Raw genomic sequence first — 19,321 nt, 5'->3', positions numbered from 1 at the left:
ATGATCTCAACATTTGCACTACAAGATAAATTAACTAAACAGGTTTGCAAAGTACCATATGATAAAAAAAAAAAAAGGGAAGTTACCTCATGAGACAGTAAGTTCTATTTTAAAAGGCAAGGTGAGGCATTATACTGTATGTGTGGTGTTCTTTCCAATATAGATCGTGAGAATGTGTTTCTCATTGACATTAACATGAGGTTTACAAACCACAAAATCTCTAAAGGTATATTTCAACACCAAAACACACATTTTAAGAGGACACAATGAAATATTGTTATCAAACTTACTGAGAGGGGTAAATGAAGAGGAAGTGCAGCAGAGGAAAATAAATGGTCATAACTTTTCTAACTGACAGAGAGAAAAATAATGGATGAGTGACTTTGCTATCTATTTGTACAATAGTAAGAAAGACAACTGGGTGGCTTTTCTGTCGGCAAATCAGATTTTTGCTGAAGAAAGGCTTTGATCTTAAGGCTTTCTGACAGGCTTTAATCTGAGCAGACCACACACCCACACAGACATCTTTTCATTGAAGCTCACAATATACAAAATGGACTCAATTTTTTTTCCAGTTGGCTTTTTATGGCCCTGAGATCAGAACGGTGATGGTGCTGAAGAATCCTCTTCCAGCGGATAGTATGGCTGATAAACAACATGAAAGTGTCTTTATAAAAGGGGAGCATAAAACCATGCTGAGCTCATCTGTCTTGCTTCTGGCCAAATTGTGGCAAGTCAGACTGTGCCTCATAAACCCATTATGCTGTTGTCACTAAGGTCACTTTTATAAATAATTGTTGCTGCTGGAGCTTTTTTTTTTTAGGCCATTCCATTTAAGCCACTAACAAATGAATTTCATTGTATTTGTTAGTGCAGGTGCATGTCTGCTTCAAATTCAGATTTCTGAGTGAAATATGGAGAGAATGGGGGACAAGGAGTATATTGTAACTACAAAGCAAACATGTCAGAAACTGAAAAGAAAATTATTTTGCTTGTCATGGGGCACCGTTGGTTATATTATCAGAGTATGACAAAAAGAAAAGAGCAGCGCCTGAATGAAAAAAGCACTTTATATATCGAGAAAGCTCTGTATGAAAGCCTAAACAGGAAATAGTAAAGCACAAAGGGGGGCTTCAGACCTGCCATGCAAGACTATTATACAGTAATCCAGATCTTTGTTCAGTTCATAGTTTTGTGCACCGACGTAAAAATCTATGAATGTACAGATCACAAAATCACACATATTTTAAGCATGTTAAACTGTTAAATTAATTTACATACAACTACTTCAGGAGAAAAAGACGTCCAGAACTTGTGTGTGAATAATAAAGCTTTAAAGCTTTCCATGGAGAACAATAACTGCAGCTTTAGGTTTTAATTAACACAAAGAATTATAAAGGTAAAAACAAACAAACTTCATATGATCAATATTTTTGAAATTAGGGTGTCAGACATAAGCAAAAACGAGGTAGAACTCACTAGAATGTTATTAAACTGAGCTCACAGCTTTATACTATACTAAAACATACTCGTTGGTTTGCTTTGCACTCCTGATTAACCCAAATTAAAAATCTGGGGCCAGATTCTCCAATTTGTTCTTAAGATCTTAATGTCTTAAGATCTAAATTAAGAAGTTCATAAGAACGTTCTTAAGCGCAATTCCTCAATAGTTTCTTAAGAACAGTCTCAAATCTTCCAAATTTCTTTATTTTTCCTACTTATGAACTTCTTAAACTACGTTATGAGTTAAAATGTTGCGTCGTACAAGTAAATAAACATTTAAAAGGACTTTAGTCATAAATTAACAGTCAAACGTTGTAAATTATGGAGAAGGAAAAGAAGAGCTCCAAAAACTTCTCAAAGCAGGAGCCTGAGGAAATTAATGTCAGAAAAAAATTACTACGGCCCAGACGGCTCAGTTGTCAAGAAAAATTGGGTGGATTTCAATTTGGAGGTGAAAAAGAAGGGAGCTGAGAGGAAACGATTGACGAACAAGATCAGTGGAGCTGAAAGTTTTGTAGCGTTACAGGATAACTAGGTGGATGGTGGAAGGACGAGGAGGAGGCGATGTCAGTTTGCTAGCTCAACAGAGCCCAGATTTATTTCCTTGCTGCAGCACAGCTAACCTGAGGCAAATAAACCCACATCATAGTAGCCCCATACCCAGCGTTACAGTATCAATCTGGACTGGATGAGATTAGTTACATTAGAGGCTTACCTTTTCACTGGAGGAATTTTAAGACGGGTTACGGTTGTCTTAAACTTCAGGGGAAAAAAAAAAAACAACTTTGTTTTCAAGAAAAAATTTATTCTTTTTTTCTTTAGAAGAAACTTACAAAGAAAGTTGAGAAAATACTTAAGAACTTTATGAGAATATAAAATTTTCTCTTTTTTATTCTTAAAATGGAAGTTAGGAAAAAAAACGGCACTTAAGATTTTTTTTCTTAAGAAAGTTTTGTAAATCTGGCCCCGGGTCTCTTCATATTCATACAGTTTGTTCTAAAATCATCTGCTGAATGTTACCACTGCACAATAACCATGAACTTTCTATACTGATTCTATACATTCTATATTCATTGCTGTCAGTCATTCATTCTTATAACCACTTTAAAAACTACATGCAAGCTTAAAAAAATACCAGCTTCCATAGGCCTTTGTCACGTCACGGTAGAACGGCGGAAGCCCCCTCCGAGCTGTGTGGTCGCTCTTCTGGTCACTCTTCCAGGTCAGTGTATCGCATTAGAGATGGCTGCTAACTACCGTTTTACAATGTCGCTCCATAACCTCCCCAAAGTTCATCTAGACGATGTATATCAACTCATCAAGAAGCACTCTACAGTGAAAACATCCAAGCTAGAAAAAGGATATAAGTTCTTTTATGAACGGTTTATCTCCAATAACAGAGGTAAGTGTTTGAACTCAGCTGACTCACTGTCCGAATAGGTCCCTCAGCTGACTTCCCAAACTCCTGATTTTTGCTTCCAGTCGCCTGATTGTTTTTCGGCGGCAGCAGCTTCTAAACCAGCGGAGAGCATAGCTGTGCTCTGTGGTGGGCTCTTGATCGTCTGAGTCGGCCGGCGTCTTCCTCCACCACAGCTGAGTCCCAGGCCTCCGCTACTCCAAGGCGTGCACTAATGCAATCATACACGGACTGTCATCTCTTGTGGCCACTTTTTGAAAAGTAGATGCTCTGCTTGTTAAAGTGGAAACTGCACACACAGGTGCTACCCTGGACAATATGAAACGACGGCCCTTCATCCCTCCTCATTAACCTCACTCATGCCTTGCGGATGATTTTGTCCTTTGGAAAATCGTGAAAACTCAAGTACAGCTGTCTTTTCTTGATGTTGAGCAGCCTTGTACACTGCAGTAACAGTGATGAGAGGAGGAGGTAACCGCTGGAAGTGGGAGTACATTGCTCGGATATTTTTAACGTTCCAGAAGCAGGAAGTGTGACATAGGCCTATTGGGTCAGAGGGAAGAGAAAAACGAGCCATTTAGCTGGTCAGTACCAGCATTCACAGGCCATGTTCGACTAAAGGCAGCACTGGTGAGTCAGCTCTGCCTTGAAGTAATGATTTCACATAATTTGGAGCCCCTGTGTATCGCTGCCAGATTGTAAATCCAGACCAATTAGCGTCACCCTGACAGATGAGAACATAGAGTCACACCTCTCTGTTTTAAGGGCTCTCTTCTCTCTACTCATAATGCAATTAATTAGACAGCTACTCTTTAATTAGACTGCACACTGGTCTTGATTGAAACTGGGCTCATTAGGTGAGCTGCACACGAGCCGCAGACACACTCACACAAACACAATTAGCTTGTGAAACACCAGGTATGGCAGGTCAGAATGAGTGAAGGGGCCGAAGCCACGTGACTCTTTGGTTGACAGCACTGTTGGCATGGTGATAGACAGCCAAATGTCAAAATCTCTGCCATGCAGGCTCCTGGTCTTAACCACTTGACCTCCACAAACTCCAGACAAGCAGAGGCATGGGCCACAGACAGCTCATCAGAGACAGGGAACAGGGCTACCAACAGTTATTTGATGCTGGTTTAATTCAATTCAATCAGGCAACATCCAAACTGGACAACTGCAGGAACTGCAATACCGCAATAGTAGAAACTACCATGATGGCAGAGAAGATGTATTATTAGCACCTGGTTCAGGCCAGCTCTTTTTCTTTTGTTGACATTTCCATCATCATCATCATCATCCCCTAATGGAGCTGTCAAAATGTAGTGTTGCTGCCTGTTCCAGGGTCAAAGGGAATAGCATTGAGCCATATAAGCTGCCATAAAGAATCACATTAGATAAGACGACGAAGCAGTTTACAACAACACAAAAATGTGTTTAAAACAGTGGCTTAAAACCTTATTGTAGCTGGAATAATACCCTCTTACAAACTTTTAAATTCTCTTGAATTATACACTAATACCATTATGAATTGATTGTATACTTATGTACCACTCCCCTAATTAATGAATTCAAAGTTCATTCAGCGTAACGTATAAGCGAAACTGTGTTTTCTTGTGGTGTGAAATTACCATTTTTCCTCAATCTGCAGCAATCTAATGGAGCTCTTTCATCAATAGCACTGACTCATCAAAATCTTCACACCCTGTAATATTATCCTTCCATATCTAATCTTCTGACACTCTAGTTGTAAAGTTTATTGTAACAGCTGCTATAACACTGCAATTATTAAAAACTAAGATGAATGGAGAGGTTGCTTTGCTATAAGAAGCAATAAGTTGCAAATCCATCTTAATACACCGAAAAATTAAATGAAAAGTTTAGCAAAAATTAAAACAAAGACAGATGTGTATAATAATAATAACGAAAAAGATCAAAAGTCTTCTGATGGTGAAGTGTTTCCTGTCCTGCAAAGTCCAAAACTTTCTAAAAGCTGGAAGATGAGATATGTAAAAAAAACAAAAAAAAAAAACAAAATAAATTCAAAATCCAAAAACAAAACATCAACTATGCTCTGAATTCAAACTAAATATTTCTATCCAGATATGCTTGTGTAAGTTTTTAGATCTTATCACAACTTTATTATTAATGTGAGCCCACTGCCCCCCCCCAACAATATAAGTCAATACAATATAAGTCACCAGACTGTTAAAGAGCCTGGGCTTTAATGCAAATAAACCAAATCCGCGCCTCTGCTGGTTGAGCCGATATTCTCTTCTCTATATATACATATATATGTATATATGAATTTTCACCTGCCCACTTTCACATTCATTCTGTTGGTTTAACACATTCAGTCTGATACAGATTCTAGCAATAAAGGCACATCCTTGAGTAAAGGTCAAAAATGTAAAGAAGTTATTTCCAAAGCCCAAAGCAAAAAACAAAATCCCAGGTGCTCAGAAAATATAAAAATATAAGTAAACGTGTATCTTTATTTATACACAATTCTGAGACCTTGGGAGACAGCAATCCAATACCAAGGTGAAACGTGTATCATCCCGTAATCCAAATATGTGTGTCTGTTTTTTGCTGGAAGCAATGAGTATGGATCGTGGTCAGTGAATGCTGCTCTTCCAGATGGTCAACATTATTGATAGTTTTGATGAGCATGAGATGCAATTTATGATATCAAACTCTCACAGCACAATAACACTTATCAAAACAGGCTTCTGTGTCTATGTTTGTCTGAATGAATAAGATAATGTATCTTATAGATACACAATGAATTACCAGATATGATGTACGTTTGCATTTTCATCGATAAATGTGATGGTGGCTTTATTTATACTTAAAATTTTAAGGATTATTAATTTCAGATATTTTTTAAGTAATAACCTTAAATCAAATTGAATGTTAAGTGCAATTTGCAGCAGTTACTTGGTTTATATGTGCCTGTGTGTTGGTAGTTTATGTTGGTACTTCCTGTTTACAATTGGTCTAAATAAGCAACATAGATGAGGTTTTAAATAAATACTTTGGACTATTACACCGGTGCCTACATGGCTCAAACTGGAAGTTGACAAAGCTGCAGCAGAGTCATGCTAGTAGTAGCTATTGTTGCCTCAAGCCCAACAAGTGCTTCAACCTATCTAGCTGCTTTGTACTTATTAAATATGACCCACAGCAAGTTTTCCCAGAATAGGAGATCTTCGTCATCCTGATTACAATAATAAATAAGTATCAAAGGTCAGAAGAAATACCAATGAATATTAGTTTCATACGTGATCCAAACAGCAGCCTCCTTTCTCAGAGTACAATCAATCCACCCCAACCTTCCTCCAATACAGATGTTGTTGTGCAATATAGTAGACAACCTTAAATCCTTCTGTGCTTTTGAAAAAATAATTACTGTTTACTAGCAGTCAGTCAGAAATACAGAGTCATGGTTCACATCAGCCTGCTGGCAAAGATAAAAAGTTTTACAGGAGGACAGTCTTTAATCAGCATTTTCAAAGTGCATCAAAAAAGAGTAAACTGCAAAATTTATACGTTTAATTGTTATTCAAAATTGTTGCTGATTAATGTAATGACATCCATATGTGAAAATCTTTAATCAACAGCCAATGAATGAATGAAAAATACAATTTCATTTTAGATAAGCAGCAGAAACACAAGCGCAATTTCATGCCAAAATGATTACCAAAATGAAATTAACACAATTGCAGCAGCATCGCTTGACTTCACTTTTAGCGTATAAGAACACCAATAATTATAGAATGAACAAATCAAAGGACAATATGCCTTCATCTTTGCAGGTATTTCCATTTTCTCATCTGAAAGCAGCAGTACTGTAATCTGAAGTAAAACTTGTCTCCCTTCAGCCTCTCCTCTCAACAAAAATCTTCATACTGACACAAAGTGTTGCTTCCCACTTTAAGAAAAAGACTCATTTTTTTTCTTCCAACAGCTTCCGACAATACACGTGAATACTGACGTTCATGCATTCTCGAGTCTGCATCTGTATTTCTACTTCAGATAGTCCTCACTCTCTGTGCAGCCTGTTTAACCAAGCCTTCTGGGGTTGCATCAAACCTGCATACGCACACTATTCCATTCGTTGCATCAGTGTCTCTTTCCTGAGATGCCTGCAGCCCATCAACATCCATCTGTCTGGGATTTCTGTTTCTTGATCCCTCACTGTCTCTGGTGCAACATGACAGAGCCAACAAAGTGTCAGGTCATCTTTGTGATTTGATATTACTGTCAGCATACAAATTGATCTATGTCAGCTTCTATCCAAAACATTCAAGACACTCAAAGAATAAAGAAAAGAAACAAGAAGGCCAACATATCAGTCTGTGAATGAAAAATAGACTTTATTGCTTGGTACTCAGTGTACTGCAAGAAATCCTGGGCCTAAAATCCAACAAGTTGCTGTGTTTGCACCAGCCTGATGTGTCCATCATCCAAAAAGAAACCCCTTGCCACTCTAAACAACTCCTGAAAAGTTTGTTGCTGTGTTGTTTTTTTTTTTTTTTTTATCTTTCTTATCTCGAATCTTATCTCGAATTTATTTCCTCCAAAGGTTTTAACCTCTACAGTAATGCCTGCACTGTAAGGTAGTGCTACTAGGACTGGAGGTAGGCACAAAAATGTCCCAGGCTATCACTAAGACTGTAAAAGAAAGCCTGATACCCTCCAACCCAAAACATACATGTGTGCAGTGATATTTAAATTGGGAAATTTTTACAGCGATGCAAACTTATTTACTCCACAGAGTGCGATGCATTGGTTCGGACAGCTGCCTTCAACTGACTAGTACTAATAAAAATGACTTCCTGTCCTGTAAATATTTTGAGCTAGAGTCAAAAAAGATTTAATTTAGAAAATTGAAAAGAGTAAAATTTGGTGAATTATTAATAACATGGCATAAAATATATACATTTTTTCTTGAAGTTACTCTCTCACATAAGTCCATGAACACTGTGCATACAGAAAGCCTAACTTCAACAGACATGGAAACTCTAAATCAACACTGACTCCAACTAACAGATATTACATCGTCAGTAGAAAATGTATTCTTAAACCTTGTTATACTGTAACGCTATGTGCACTTTGTTCCTGTGAGACACCAGGGTGCCACAATCAATAAATTCAGAAAAGTGAATGAAACCTTAGAACAAAGCATTAGGATCTGACAAAAGTAAACGAAACATTCAGCAGGAAATTACATCCTTGAGTCTGCATGCATGCATCCCTATTAGATTTACCCATCTATACTCTAAACTCAGCCTTTCAATCTGATTTGTAAAACTGCTCTGGCTGTATCAGCAACATTTTTCTGCATGCAAGCAACCGAGCATTTACAGGAAGGAGAAACATTAAACTTTACAGAGAAAGATGACCAGTGGAGAAAACCACTTGAGCCACTGATTATTAAAAAACAACACGTAATAGTAATGGATCTAAATTGGCTAATGGGTTGCACACATCCATTGACATTGTAGGATAATGTCTGCTGAATTGAATACCCTCCTTTTATCAGTAAGATGAGTCAATGCCAGGCTACTCAAACCAACACAAATGAGGAAGTCATTTGAGACATATGGAGTATTCTGGTACCATGCACTGTCGTCTTTATTCGCCAGGCCTAAAAGTTGCGGGAATTAAAAATTATGAGGTGAAAATGGAAATGCCACATTTATAATATTCATTACTTTATTTATGGTATTTGAAATCAAGCTCTTTCTATTTCTATTTTTTGGAGTCGTAGACGGTGAATGTGTAGGCAAAGATCTGTATGGAAAGGATACAAAGAATGTTCTGCTGTATTGAAGCTGAGGTTTGGTAAAGGAGGAGAGTAATGACCTTTGCAATCCTTAATATATTGATCCATAAAGCCAAAGACAGAGGTTGTATGACAGCCCTGAAACAGCTCATCATCTGCTATATAACAAAACATATCAATACCAATGCAAGCACACAGCTGAATTTAACCACATTTAATTTTTTTTTTTGCAAAGTCACCAATCTTTTTGAGGAATTTTTATTCCATTTGACTGTTCAGGGTATACATCGATTTTTTATTTTTTTTTTTAAACCAAGATAGCTGCCAAGTGATGAGGCTTGCTTCTGAGATTTGGTGAAGGATCACAAAAGCACAGTGGCTCCCATTATTCTCAAATCAAAAAAGTCTGGAACGACCAAGACATTGGAACTATGCAAAACTGGGAATGAAAGTAAGATTGAACTGTTTGGCTTCAATTCTTGTACAGGAAACGAGGTATGACTAATCCCCTTCTCAAAACTAACGGTGAAGCACCACACTGTGTGGAAGGGACAGGGAGACCACTCGGGGCCAAGTACACAAATAACCTGGTACAAAGTACTCAGGACCTTAGACAGGACTCTAGATTCACCTACCAACAGGACAATGACCAGAAACATACAGCCAATACAAATCAGCAGTGGCTTAGGCCCAGCTGTCAAACAGTGGTATCCAGAGGTGGACTGAGTACACAACTTCACTACTTGAGTAAGAGTACAGATACTCCTTGTCAAATATTACTTAAGTATTAAAAAAAAAAAAAAAACTCAGAAAATACAAAAAAAAAAAAAAAAAGAACAAATCACCCACTGAGCTGACTTGTTTATGGAGGAAGAGGGGACAAAATTTAATAAACCAGTTCATTAAATGTAAAAATATACATAATTGTTTCACTATTTAATGAATTATTTCATGGTTTCTGTTGCAGTACTTGAATTTATTTTATCTGTCAAACTCACCCATCGAAGTGAGTAACAAGAGCATCAATATTTGTCCTTCAAATGTAGTGAAGTGAAAGTAAAAGTGCAAATAGTACAGTAAGTACAGATACTCAAAAAGCTGTACTTAAACACTACTTCATTAGTGTCCACTCCTGGTGGTATCCGTCCAACCTTATAAAAGCATGAAAGAAGAAAAGTGGCAGAAAATCCCCAAATCAAGGCAAAGCTTGATTCATCGCACCCAAAAAACTTTTGGTACTATAAGAAATGGACAAAAATGACAATTCAGTTTATGCTTTTTAATCAATTTGCAAAAAGAAAAGAGAACTTACTCAATAGTGGGATGCATGATCATGAAACATGAAAAAGTTAAGCAGTGAATACTTCAATCTACTTCAGCCCAAGTTTCTGCTGCATTCTGTGTTGTTTACACACAATATTGGTTTCAAAGATGTTCCCTAATTCATGTAAATATAAAAACTAAAAAGATTAGTTGGTTAATGGATCAGTCAGTTCAATTTTCAACTAAACCCAGGTCTGAGTCAAGGTTTCAGCCAGCTGAGGAAAACAGCTCAGACATCCTACTCTCTAGCTACGTGCTCAAACTGCTCCTGGGGGATCCTGTGGCGTTTCCAGACCAGATGGGATATGTAATCCTTCCAGCATGCTCTAGGTTTGCCCCGGGGCCTCATCACAGAAGGGACGTGTCTGGAATACCCATGGAGGCAGACATCTGATAAGAATGCCTCCCAGGTGACAGTGAGCAAGTTGCCTCCAAGCCCCTCACCTACATTTACATAGGTCCATCGATCCTGTGAAGGAAACTCATTTTGGCCCTAAATTCCTACAAAAATCACCAAAAACACTTTTGGTCATAATATCCTGTAAATAAATCAAACCTGAAACATGTTGTGGGAACTAGTCACACTGCTCAATGGGGTATTAAAGCAACCTGTGTTTCTTTGATTAGTCTGTGCTCTCAAACCCTGACTCTTGGAGGAAATTAGCTGTGAAAATTGCATTCGTCATTGGATCTTGTTGTTAACATATGAGCAAGTTTAACAGTAACAAACAAATTAGTAAATTAACTCTTGTGCGTCTTTGAGTGCATATCTAAGAGGGGGAGTTGATATTGAGAGGCAGTATAGCTGAACTGTTTGGCCAACCATGAAAAAGCATATGTAGATTAGTGTGTGTGCATCCATTTGAAGCAGATAAGGGCTCACTCAGCAACATAAAATATTAACACAATATTGAATGACCGATTAGCTAGTCTCCCCACTTAACAGAGCCTCAATGCTTATTTTCCCTTGGAGCTCAGAGGATTGGACTATTATGGCATTGAAAAATATCATCGGCAGTGAAGGAATTTGAATTAATGCACAACTTTTGAGTGCTGGTGTTTGGAAATATGAGTCACAGCTTGCTTGATGCAGGCCCAATCCTCATCAATATACATTGCGAATCCATTTAAACCCAATTCAGTCACTAGATATATTCGCATGGTAATTTAGGCTGAAAGATAATTATATGTTCAGCCATACAGACGCTTATCAGGAGGAGGTGCAGGGGGAAAAAAAAAAAAAAAAAAAAAAAAGAGCTGTCAACATGAATTTGCTTCAAGGTATCAAACCTTCATTTTACAGTATTTCTGTAATGAAAATATTGAATAATGCACAGCAGTGAGTCCCTTCTCAAAAGCTACATCAACTGTAGTATGTTTTTATTATCCACCAAGTAATTTGTATTTCCAAGGTTATAGCTTTTATTTAACCTTCATGTTCAAGTTGCGAAAGTAAACACAGGGCCAAACAGACAGACCAGAGAATAGGAAGCGTTTTCTTTATTTGGCACCGTGTCTGTACCTGCTGTCATCCGGTTTTTGTTCTCTTCTTACCATTATGGGAAAAAAGTTATCAATAACTCCACATGCTAATACTGAATTAATGGATACAAAAGACCGCTGCAGGAATTCATTTTCATCTATAACCCTTAAACCACGACATGCAAATTATCATGTCAAAAAGGGGCATAACAGCAGAATAGCACCTTTAGACTATAGGCACTCAGACAAAATGATTTATTTCAGCCTCATATTAGGAAATGGGGCAATAAATTAACACATCAGATCATCCCCAATCAGCAAATTGTCTGAGGCTGACATTTTGCAGAAAGAATAATTTCTATTGAGAGGTCATAACCTTTAACAGAAAGATTGACATCAGCCAGCCACAACCATCTAAGACCTTTATGTCATCACTTGAATTAGCTGCTTCTTGCCTACTGAACAAAGACATACAAGCAGGGTTTGACAGAGCCAATTGTACTCATGCTTTTTACAGAAATCATATCGGTCACAAAGGCAATAAGTCATACTCAGTCACAGCTGAGGATTCAGAGTGCAATGCAACCACTCACATTAATCTACTTGCTGATAATCCATTTCCAGCTTGGCTGCTATTGGTCAGATTTAAGTGACAGATCTCAGGGCCTTTTGTGCATGGTGTTAGCTCTAGGATTAGTTTCCTGTCACCTTGCTGCAGCTATGCTCCCATATCTGGAGGTTTTCCCATCAAAGCCAGTCACGAGGCTCATAAGAGTCTCCAAGTGAGAAGAGATACAGAAGAGATACAGATAGATAAGTCAACCACTTGAAAAAGTCATTGCTCTAATTATAGACTGGAGTGTCTGACTCGGTGGTATAATGTTAGTGAAGGTCACAGATTCTTTACTGGAAAATCAATACAGAAAGACAGATGAGTAAACAAGGCGTGTGACCGATTTGGCATAAGGGCAGCTGGTTTGGCACAGTGGGCATGTGAAGCATGCTCAGAGGGATATTAACCTTGCTCTTCACCTCTTAAGTATCTGCAAATGTACAAACAATAATGGGGAAAAGTAAGCTAAACAAAAAACTTGTTTTTATCGTAATCGCTTTATTATTATTTTTTTTTATTTTAACCTGTTAAAAAAAGACTTCTAAAGTAAAGTGGGCTTTTGGGGGAACAGGAGATTACCATTTTGTTGATTTATTTCCTCCCACACCCTCTGTCACTAGTTAGGCAATTCAGCTCCAGATGCACCAGCACAACCAGATGGACAGCTTTCATCCAGCCAATCTCTGTATACCATGCCAGGACCAATACGGAGACGTGCTACAACGTTCATCAATAGTTTCGCAGTCGGCCCACACAACATCTGCCTCTACTGAAGACATGAAAAACCTGTACTTACAGAAAATGCAGGCACAGCACAAATAAACTAGAAGGCACACAGAGTTACAGCACAACAATAAATTAGTTATTTAATGTAAAAGCTAGGAATGTTTACATTTTTTACTTTAAGTTGAAAGGTATTTCCATCAGGATAAAAAAAACAAAGTGAATTTCATGATTTGGTGAAATGAGCTTACTTTGAGATCAGTTCTCCAGCTGCTGCAGGAGATTTCTGACCTTCATCATGACACTTAACACAAACTGTGCCCATGAGCCAGTGGCACAATGTACTCACCAATTTTTAAATGGCCTGTTTTTTCCTCAGGGAGTCAGCTGAGAATGGTTTTTCTAAAACCAACTCTGTCCACATTTTGAATCAAAAATTACCATCTGACTCTGCACTTCCTCTAACAGCTTTAAAAAGCCACTATACACTATCTGCCCAGGACAAACAGCATTCAGACAAAAATCAGCAACTAGCTGGCAAATATCATGAAGCACTTAGCGACTAAAGAAGTACAATTTCCTGACCAGAGCAAAATAGGACTAAAAGGACCAGGAATATTGGACATAATGTACATCCATGAAATCTCCAAAGTATGACAGTTTTGCTCAGTCCTCTAAACGAATGCGTAAACAGGTAACATTTCCTTACACATCTTCTGAAGATCGATATGTGAATTTGTTGTTGTTTCCACTGTCTATAAGTCAGGAAAAAGTTAGACAAATTAAAGTTTCAGGCAAACTTCTCAATGTTCTCAAAATGACCCAACACCAAGCTGACAAATCCCCTTTAAATGTATTGTGCTGCTTTCCCTTCATTAGACACAGGACAGTATAGAGGTGACATGAAATGAAGTGAGAACACAAGGCTGCCAGAACGCGTCAACTTCCTAAACCCTGGGCTGCCAGGAAGAGCCAGCTGGCCCCCGAAACCTTATCAGCCTTAACACCAGCATTTTGTAAAACAGTACCATCCTGAAAAGTATGCATGGTAGCAACAAGGCCTGAACAACTGGCAAGCATCAATAGAGTTTCCATGATGACACCCAAACCCACGGTGACAGGTATCTGTTGGTGCTGGTAGCAGCTGCTGCTGTTGTTCACTTTGACTGTTTCCACAAAGAGTTGAATGCAGAAAAAAAAACCCAACAAAAATAAAAAAAAACCTTCAGCTGCACCAACTGTCCGCGCGCACACACACACACACACACACACACACATACACACACACACTACTCACCAACAACCGCTCTCATACACAAAAACATACACACACTTGAGCATGCAACCATGCAAACTGAGACACACAAATGCATACAGGCATATATAAACACAGACTCATGCCTACACACTCTCTTTGTTGTGCCTGTATCACACTCAGCCACCACACATCTGCATGCAACAGTGAAAAAAAAAATAAAAAACGCTCATTGTGTATGCCAGTAGTGAGGACTTAACAAATCGACACCTTTCTGTGAAAATAGGCTTTAAGCAGGCACGCAGCCTGCATTTCTATAAACTGTCCTGTGTGAAGGATGTTTGGTAACATTCTTTTATAAACACGCCAATTGCAGATTTTACGGCATCATGGCATTTGTTGCGATAGCAGTAGCTGTGTGAATGAGATTGCTGGTGTGAGACTGCTTCAATTGTATAGCTCTAGCAGAAGTAAAGAGGCGAGATGCTGAAAAGGCTACTATTTTCTTTGACATTATACACTTGATGTCTACTGACCGTTCTGTATGGAAATAGAGAATAATAATAATAAAAAAATCAAATAAAATCAATACAACTTTGAAGGGAGGGCACAGGTGGAATTTCTTACTAACAAATGTGAAAACTGAAAATAGATAATGGTGACATTCGAATTCACAATCAAATTCTAATAAATCTTTCACCTCACAAATGAAGTTTAAAAAAAAATTTTGATTTTTAAGAAAAAACAAACCTGGGTGACATTTTATAATTTAAGTACTTTCACAACCACCATCTTGTGTCCTGTTCACAAAATAGAAATGTATCTTTCTGTAATACCCAGATGAGTGATGCTGCATCTGCACTGACATTTTACATTGAAAAGGTAATTTCCTGTTGAAAATTTTACATTGCTGCATGCAGAGTGACTGCTTTACTTCATTTTTATGCTCTAGGCACAATGAGCCTATCATTACAAGTCTTTGTTGTGAAATCACTATGAATACACTTCACTAACCCCCTTCATTCACAACCCTGCCTTTATTGTATCTTTTTGAAGGAAATGATGCATGCATGCACACATATGTGGATCAAACAGCTTTTGTCTTGGTTGAACATTCAACATATGCTCTTGAAAATGTCAGGATTTATTTCATTTTTGTCTCACCTTCATCATTAGGAATGTGTAGTCCATTCATGCAAGTTCATGTGCACAAAGGGCCAGAATTGTGTCATCAGTATTCCCTTCAGTCCGCTTCTGTCACTCCCCTGAGCCTCAGGGGATCCACTGAAGGTTAATTTATTTAAATCCCCCATCTACTCATCTCTGTTCCATTAAACTCTACTAATAAATCTTTGGTTTGCCATGTAATCTGTTTTCTACTGTCAAAGGCGCAAGCCTCAGCTGCATTTAGCATGCATGCTTGTGGATGTGAACTAAAAGATAACATGGCAACAGATAAGGTCATTTAAATCAGCGTGTTTCCTATTTTGCATGTGTCCGTGTGTGTAAGGGAAAGTACACACATATTGTATGTGCAACTGCGCCCAGACATCTGCCCTTTAAATGTGGCCAAAAAGCCTGGTTTAATTAATGTAAGTGCAGCTCATGGTAGGTGGTAATAAAATCAAGAGGGTGAACCCTTTCAAAGCCTTGTGCTGCTCTAATGTCCCAAAGGTCTGATAAAGTCTAATCCTGTGTTCTGAAACACAATTTCCCATCTGCCCTCTGAGTTTTTTTCTTCTTATAGCAGAGACTATGGCTGTACCTCTCTGGTCATGAAAGGAGTGATTCGTTTGAGCTACAAGGGGACCTTGGCTATACAGAAGAGTGCTGAATCATTATTATGGCATGTCATGTCAGTATTACACAGATGCTGTTATGATAATGACTATTAAAACACTCAGCTGTTGGCTTAATAGCGGGTGAAGCCATTTGCAGTCTGTTGGAGAGGATGTCTCACTGCTGTCAGTGTGGTTTTTGTGTTCAAGAGGTTTGGTTAATGATAGCAGTTGGGAGCAGGGAGCTGCCTCCAAAGGCCCTCATCACTGCAGTGCTTCGGTCTGAGGTATGCACGTATGCAATGTGCCTGATGATGGCCTGACCACAACAAAAGTTGTGCATCGGGAAACAACAGTTGCCAGCTCATTTTCTCCTGTGTATGTATGATTGTGAAAGCCAAACGGCACAAAGCCTGGGACAGTACACGTCGCATGGAAGATGTTTTTTGTCATTTAAAACTTTACTTAGTTTTGCTGAGTTTGGAAACGCCACCAAGAAGAGCACAAAGGCTAGTTAAAAATAAAAAAAGAAAATCAATTTGTATGAAAGAAATCCTACACATCTTGACTAGACTGAACAAGAACCATATATATATTTTTTTTTTCCCTCCCCCAGTGAGAGCAACCTCTGCACAAAAAAAAAAAAATATTATTTTAAAACAGAAACAGCTAGCTGCAGTAGGTAACAACTACTGATGATAAATGAACGAACAGACTACATTTACAGAGGGAGACAAGCTCCACTCATCCTGAAGAACAGGGGGTGCTGAGGCTAATTGTGCAAAATGCAACTTCGGCTACCATTATCTCAGGAAACAGATCCTCGATGTGGACATTTGCACATATGGCCACTTGGACAATTTTTCTCTCTTAGTAGAGGTAGTTATCCAATCCACCCAAAACCCATCAAACCTTTAGTTTCATAATGTCTCAACAAAAGCACATTAGGTGGTTTGTTGTTACTTCACCAGCACCTCGCAAACTAAAGTTCTGCTGAATATGATCTGATGTAGAAAAAGTTTATATATAAGTTAGGGCCAGATTATGATCATAAAGTGGCAAAACTTACTTCATACAAGCTTTTTACAACAACAAGCATCCCACCAGTTAAGCACAGAAGAAAGCAGAGCGAAAATCTATTTTTAGGTGACAGTATGATTTGTCTTTTGTTGAAAAAGCTTCTACTTTTGTGTACTTTTATGGCCCAAGCTTTATTAAAATGCAAGCCTCATTCAAAACAGCCACAAATTTGACACACCAGAGATTAAAAATGTCACCCAAAGATGTCTACTGTGCCCTGTGAAACTTAGCTTCAGAGAATGAAGAAAGCTACGCTTACACCAAATACTAGAATTACCATGTCTGTCATATTATCCATGGTACATGCAACACTACCTCAGAGCTCTCCTATTTCTTCTGTTCCCATATTGCTGTGTCCACTCTTTCCTTCTGCACCAGCTTCTGTCACATCAGCCAAAAGCCAGTCACAACATTTTCAACATCTCACAGATATCAATATGAATGTAAAATAAAAATATAACACTTTCCAAAGCTGACATTCCTCTCAAGTGTAAATTTTTTTCCATCTCCTTTCCCAAATAAATGGAGAACAAGTTCTATCACATTCAAAACATCAGTGATATGGACAATAGCAAAAAAGGCACAATCATTTTAAGTCCTTTCACCTTTGCAGACAGCCATGTATTCAACATTTGTGCTCGCTGTGCCTCTTTTCATTGCAAAGGGTGTGTACAGATATTTTTTGACTGATGTCTAAATGGTGGCTCTGAAAAAACCTCCATCAGGTCTTTAATATAAGCGACAGGCATCTATAGACGTATGTCATTTTCAGCCATCCTTTTAACAGTTTTTGCTATTTCTGTATTTGTGTTTATCTCACTGGTTTCAGGGGATTTGGGTGACATATATATCTATTCCCCAGTCAAAATTTAGCAACACTGGAATCACAATGTGATGACAGTTGTCAGTTGATGCTTGTTTTTGTTTAAATCTGACCGAACTGCAACCACAAAGCCCCCGGGAAAGTAGTTTTTTGAATGCTTAACACAGAATAACAATCAGAATGGGTGTTGTCATTGTAAAAAAAACATGTTACATCGCTACCCCATCTGGTGCTGAAAAAACACAATTAATAAACAGCACAAATGAATAAATTAAAGGCACTACAGCAAATTTCAGTGTTGTAGAGATTGTAAAGTCAAAGTAACACCCAATAAAATAGGAAAAAAAAAAAAAAAACAACACTTTTTTTTTTTTTTTTTTTAAACTTTGTTGTTCATTTATCATGTTGCGAAAATCGATCTTTGGGAAAAACACTTTAAAAAAAAAATCAAGTTTCCAGAAACTCTTATTCTAAGAGCAAGTTTTTTTTATTTAATTCTTGCAAGTGAAAGTCAAACTAAAAAGTGAGTGAGACTTCCTAAATTTGTGTCATGCTCTCTGAATATCTTTTCACTCGTTACCTTCTGATGGTGACAATTTGATGAAAAGAATAGTCAAACTCTTTCTAGAGCCCAGTTTATCACATGAAAATTGTGACAGGGACCAGTGCATCACTATTCCTCCAAGCTTTACCACCAGCACTGACTTTTGTTGTCACACTTTGCCTTTACCAAAGAACTAATTCCACTGCTTCTCTACCTTTCTGGGCCCTTCATGGAATTTTTCTTCAATCACACAGAAGCCCAATGAGCTTAAGTTCTTTTTTCCTCCATACGAATATGATGATTACGAATGATTGAGTCTGAATCAAAATGCATTTTCACCCTGAGATGACACAAGCTTTAGCACCAAAAGCATTCCTTCAAAAGAAAAGGCTTTCTGTTTTGAGGCTTTTCCACTATGCAATTGGTGAATACTGTAAGCTAGGGAAGAAGGATAGCCAGTGTGAGTGCTCAGAAAAACAGCTCCCATTGAGACCACTTAGTTATGAATTCTCAGCTGTTTGCACTATTTGTTGCTTGCAGAAACAGGGATTAGGATGGATAACAAGAGGGAAGGATTAAAACAGACCTCATGGTAAAAAATATATTGCATCTTCACCACAAGCGAGACAAATGGCAATTGAATTGATAGCCACATTCACAGGATGACACTAAGAGCATCATCAGAAAATGACCAAGTTGCAGACACCATTGCCGCAGTAAAGGAGACAGATAATCAGCTGGCCCATTGATTACAATGGAACAGCTGATTACAGTTTAACTGCTAGGAAACAAGCAAACCAAGCCAGTCAGAGCACATTTAGATAACATTACAACATCAATATTTTGGACCTTTAATATCCCTAACTCTATCAGAGGCTTCACACAGTGTGATTTAACAGACTGAAATTATAATAGCTGTCATCAAGGCTGGTCTGACATTTCACACCTGAATAATTTGATTCAGCGGACACAAAATAATGCTTCAAACA

The sequence above is a fragment of the Echeneis naucrates genome, chromosome 10 (assembly GCF_900963305.1).
Source record: "Echeneis naucrates chromosome 10, fEcheNa1.1, whole genome shotgun sequence".
Classification (NCBI taxonomy): domain Eukaryota; kingdom Metazoa; phylum Chordata; class Actinopteri; order Carangiformes; family Echeneidae; genus Echeneis; species Echeneis naucrates.
The sequence above is the reverse complement of the archived record's forward strand: the minus strand, read 5'-3'. Positions refer to the sequence as shown.